The sequence below is a fragment of the Arachis hypogaea genome, chromosome 20 (genome assembly GCF_003086295.3).
Source record: "Arachis hypogaea cultivar Tifrunner chromosome 20, arahy.Tifrunner.gnm2.J5K5, whole genome shotgun sequence".
NCBI classification, from domain to species: domain Eukaryota; kingdom Viridiplantae; phylum Streptophyta; class Magnoliopsida; order Fabales; family Fabaceae; genus Arachis; species Arachis hypogaea.
In genome coordinates this window covers 52,056,315-52,061,677 of record NC_092055.1, presented here as the reverse complement: position 1 = coordinate 52,061,677, position 5,363 = coordinate 52,056,315, and the positions used below count along the sequence as shown (strand labels likewise).

General features: G+C 41.7%; 1 non-coding gene across 1 annotated transcript; it reads right to left on the bottom strand.

Annotated features, from left to right (window-relative positions):
• Positions 1–2,317: 2,317 nt before the first annotated feature.
• On the bottom strand, positions 2,318–2,424 carry LOC112787695 (small nucleolar RNA R71). Its single transcript, XR_003195094.1, has one exon. It is a non-coding gene; the product is annotated as a small nucleolar RNA R71 (small nucleolar RNA).
• Between the last annotated feature and the right edge of the window lie 2,939 nt (positions 2,425–5,363).

Here is a 5,363-nt window from a genome sequence, read left to right as displayed (position 1 = left end):
CTCTAACGTGGGAAGTAGGGGCACCTTGGAACGTTAGTGACAAAGGTAATTGTCACTAAGGTTCTCGAAGAATTGGCAAGCCTACGTTAAGAGCCACGTTAACTAAGTTAATGTGAACTCTAACATAGGGGAGGGAGGACTCTCAACGTTATTGGAAAAGGTGAGTCCCAATAACGTGTGCGAAGGATCAAGAGGCAACGTTAGTGGTCACGTTGATGCCACTAACGTTGAAGTTAATGTGGATCATCCCTGGGAGAGGAACGTTAGTGAAAAAGGTGATCGTCACTAATGTTCTCGAACCCACACTCTCACTTAACGATGATACCACTAACGTCCTGAGCTAAAGACCCTGCCTACTTCACACTTTCTCTCTGCAAGTAAAGCTAAGCCCACTGAGGAAGATAACTGCTTCAAAATCAAGATCCAAAGGCCTATATCCAAGACTTGAAGAATCAACTAGAAGATCAGAAGAGTAATGTATATAGGGGTAGTTTTGAATTAGAAAGCAGCTTTTGGAGAAGTTGGAAATTGGAGAACTACGTTCTGTATAATTTTACTTTCTCTGCACTTCTAGTTTTACTTTTCATAATGTATTTTCCATCTTTGTTTTTGATTTCCAGAGCTATGAACAACTAAACCCCTTTCATTGGGTTAGGGAGCTCTGTTGTAATTTGATGGATCAATATTAGTCTTCATTATTCTTCTTCTATCTTTTCTCTTGATTTTACTAGAAAGCTTTCAATCTTCATCCAATTGGGTAGTTATCTTGGAAAAGAAGCTATTCATATTTGGATCTCTTCTGAACCTTGGAAGAGGAATGAAGAGATCATGCTAGAAATGCTTTCTCACGTTAGACCAAATTGGGGTTGGATGGATATGGTGACTATAATTCTACCAACACTTGATTTGGGAATGCATGTGGTATAATCAGTGACCATACTTCATCTCTTCTCATGAGCAATTGACTAAGGAATTGGCTATTGATCAAGATTTGAGAGATTGAATTACAAGGAATTGTAATTCGATCACTTAAGATTGCCAAGGAGATCAATGAACGCATTGATTGAGGAAGATATGAAAATGAACTTGATCCGGAGAATGCAACATCTCCTAAGCCCAATGAATTCCCCATTTCTGATCTTACCCATTCTCTTTAATTTCTACAATTTACTTTTATGAGCATCTTCCCCATTCCCATTTAAGATTCTACAATTTACTTTCCGCCATTTACATTGAGCTCTTTATTTCCAGCAATTTACATTTTCTGCTATTTACTTTCCTGCCATTTAATTTTCTGCAAATCTCAAATCAAATTCTGCTTCGCTCAACTAGAACATTCCTCTAATTAAAGTTGCTTGACCAATCAATCCCTGTGGGATTCGACCTCACTCTATTGTGAGTTTTTACTTGACAAAAATTCGGTATACTTGCCGAAGGAAAATTGTTGAGAGACAAGTTTCCGTGCATCAAGTTTATGGCACCGTTTTCGGGGATTGATTTTGTATCAACAATGATTAAATTGGAGGATAACTAGATTGAGCATTTTTTTTCTTTTGTTTGATTTAAGTTCCTTTCTGTTCAGTTATTTTCTTCCCTTCCCCTACCCATTTTCTTAGTTGTTTACAATTCAGTCCACTAACTGTTTGATATATTGCATCACTCACACTAACAGCATTTCTATAGAAATTACTTTCTACATCTATTTCCTTGCTTGTGCCTTGTTGGTTGTATGACAGGGAGAAGAAGCGGGGCTTCAACTTCCTTTGATTCTGAACCTTAGAGGACCTTCCTTAGATTAAGGAGGGAAGCGAGGGGAAAGAGAGTACTTGGTGCTGAGGAAGAGGAGGAGTACCTTGAACCAGATATGGACGAGAATATGGAGAACCATCATGAAGAAGAGGCTCACAACCATGGCAGAGAAGGTCTAGCAAATCATGCTGGGCAAGAGAAAAGAGTTCTGGGTTCGTACATCAATCCAAACCCAGGAAATTACGGAAGTAGCATCCAAAGGCCAACCATACATGCCAATAACTTTGAACTAAAGCCACAGCTTATCACCCTTGTTCAGAACAATTGTTCATTCGGAGGAGGTGTCCAAGAAGACCCCAATCAACATCTAACCACCTTCCTGAGGATATGTGATACTGTGAAGTCTAATGGTGTTCATCTTGACACCTATAGACTACTTCTGTTCCCTTTCTCACTCAAGGACAAGGCATCTAAATGGCTGGAATCCTTCCCAAATGAGAGTTTAGCAACCTGGGAAGAGGTGGTGAACAAGTTCTTGGCAAGATTCTATCCTCCTCAACGGATCAACAGGCTGAGAGCTGAGGTGCAAACCTTCAGACAGCAAGATGGTGAGACTCTATATGAAGCATGGGAGAGGTTTAAGGACCTGACAAGAAGGTGTCCACCAGATATGTTCAACAAATGGGTGCAGCTGCACATTTTCTATGAAGGTCTTTCTTATGAATCAAAGAAGGCAGTAGACCACTCATCAGGGGGATCTCTGAACAAGAAGAAGACCATTGAAGAAGCCATAGATGTCATTGAGACTGTAGCAGAGAATGACTATTTCTATGCTTCTGAAAGAGGCAACACTAGAGGAGTGATGGAGCTAAACAATGTGGATGCACTGCTGGCCCAAAACAAGCTTATCACCAAGCAGCTGGCTGACCTCACCAAGAAGATGGAGAGGAACCAAGTAGCAGCAATCACCACCTCATCAGCAACCCAAGAAGGAGTGAATGCAGAGGCAGAGGATGAGCAAGAACAAGCTAACTACATTGGAAATTCACCCAGGTAGACCCATGATCCATACTCCAAGACCTACAACCCTGGTTGGAGGAATCACCCAAACTTTGGGTGGGGAAATCAACAAGATCAAAGCCAAGATCAGAGACGTCACAACCCCAACAACCATGCAGCTCACCAATATTCCACACAGAGATCATATCAACACCACCCTAACAACACCTCTCCACATCCATACCAAAACCAAAATAACCCAACTCACCCATCCAACCTCAACTCATCATCATCTGAAGATAGACTCTCAAGGATTGAGAATATACTTGAATGTATATGCAAAGAGATTCAAGACAGTAAGGCATTTCGCAAAGAAGTGCAGTCCAATATGCAGAATCAAGATGCTGCTATCAAGAAACTTGAGACACAAATTGGATACCTATTCAAGCAAATTTCCAGCCACAACCCTCGCAGCGATGCAGACTCAAACCAAAGGGAGGAGTGTCAGGCTATCACCCTCAGAAGTGGAAAGGAATTGAAGGAGACTCCCAAGCAACCACAAGAGAAAGATTCGGTTGGACAGAAGGAGGAACAAGATGAAGTTCAAGTCTCCACCTCCAACTCACATCAAAAGGAAGGAGAGCTGAAGCCATATGTTCCCAAAATCCCATATCCTCAACAACTGAAGAAGAAGGGGGATGTCAGCCAGTTCTCCAGATTTTTAGAAATCTTCAAAAAATTATAGATTAACATACCCTTTGCTGAAGCAATAGAGAAAATGCCGCTCTATGCCAAGTTCTTGAAGGAATTAATGACTAAGAAGAGAAGTTGGAAGAGCAACAAAACTGTGATACTAACAGAAGAATATAGTGCTATCATTTAGCATAAACTACCCCAAAATTAAAGGATCCTGGGAGTTTCCAGATCCCTTGTATTATAGGAAAAATCACAGTGGAGAAGGCTCTATGTGACTTAGGAGCCAGCATAAATCTGATGTCAGTAGCTATGATGAGAAAAATGAAAATCGAGGAGGCTAAGCCAACAAAAATGGCCTTACAACTGGCAGACCGATCGTTCAAGTTCCCCCATGGTGTAGTGGAAGATTTGCTGGTAAAGGTGGGGGATTTCATCTTCCCAGCAGACTTTGTGGTGTTGGACATGCAGGAGGAAGCCAAGGCCTCTATTATCCTAGGAAGACCGTTCTTAGCTACTGCTGGAGCTGTCATTGATGTCCAAAAAGGTGACCTCACCTTAAGATTACACAATGAAAAGATGACATTCAATGTGTTTAAGGCCATGAGTTACCCACCAGAACAATTGGGAGAATGTATGAGGTTGGACTCACTGGAAGATGCAGTGCAGGAGAGCTTTGAAGAAGAAGAACCTGAAAGGTTAACAGAGGAGGAGTCAACGTCTAGTGAAGAGGTTGCAACAGCAGAGATTCATATACAAGGTGCACCAAAGGAAGAGAATGAAAAGTTAGAAGCACCCAAACTTGAACTCAAAGCACTGCCACCCACTCTCAAATATGCATACTTAGGCGAGAATGAAAGCTACCCAGTGATCATAAACTCATCCCTCAGCCAAGATCAAGAGAATGAACTGCTCCAAGTGTTGCGAAGGCATAAAGATGCCATTGGATGGACCCTCGCTGACCTAAAAGGGATCAGTTCGGCCATATGCATGCATAAAATACTGTTGGAAGATGATGCCAAACCATCCATTCAATCCCAAAGGAGGCTGAACCCAATCATGAAGAAAGTGGTACAGAAGGAAGTTATGAAGTTGTGGCAGGGAGGGGTAATCTACCCGATCTCAGACAGCCCCTAGGTTAGCCCCGTGCATGTTGCTCCGAAAATAGGAGGAATCACTGTAGTTCCTAATGAGAGAAACGAACTAATCCCCACCAGGACCGTCACAGGATGGCGGATGTGCATAGACTACAGAAAACTAAATGAAGCTACACGAAAAGATCATTTTCCCCTTCCGTTCATGGATCAGATGTTGGAAAGACTCGCAGGACACTCATACTATTGTTTTCTCGACGGTTATTCAGGATATAACCAAATAGTGGTTGATCCTAGAGACCAAGAGAAAACCTCATTTACTTGCCCATATGGAGTGTTTGCTTACAGGCGCATGCCATTTGGGCTATGTAATGCGCCTGCAACTTTCCAACGCTGCATGCTATCTATCTTCTCGGATATGATAGAGAAATTCATTGAAGTCTTTATGGATGATTTTTCGGTATTCGGAGATTCCTTTCCTAATTGCTTAAATCACCTAGCCTTGGTATTGAAAAGGTGCCAAGAGACCAATCTGGTCCTGAACTGGGAGAAATGTCACTTTATGGTAACTGAAGGAATAGTCCTTGGTCATAAGGTTTCTAACCAAGGCATTGAGGTTGACAGAGCTAAGGTGGAACTTATTGAAAAACTTCCCCCATCCAGTGATGTCAAGGCAATTAGGAGTTTTTTAGGGCATGCTGGCTTTTACAGGAAGTTTATTAAAGATTTTTCAAAGATAGCCAAGTCCTTAAGCAATCTCCTTGTATCTGATATACCGTTTGTCTTCGATGAAAAATGCATGCTAGCATTCAAAAATTTGAAACAGAG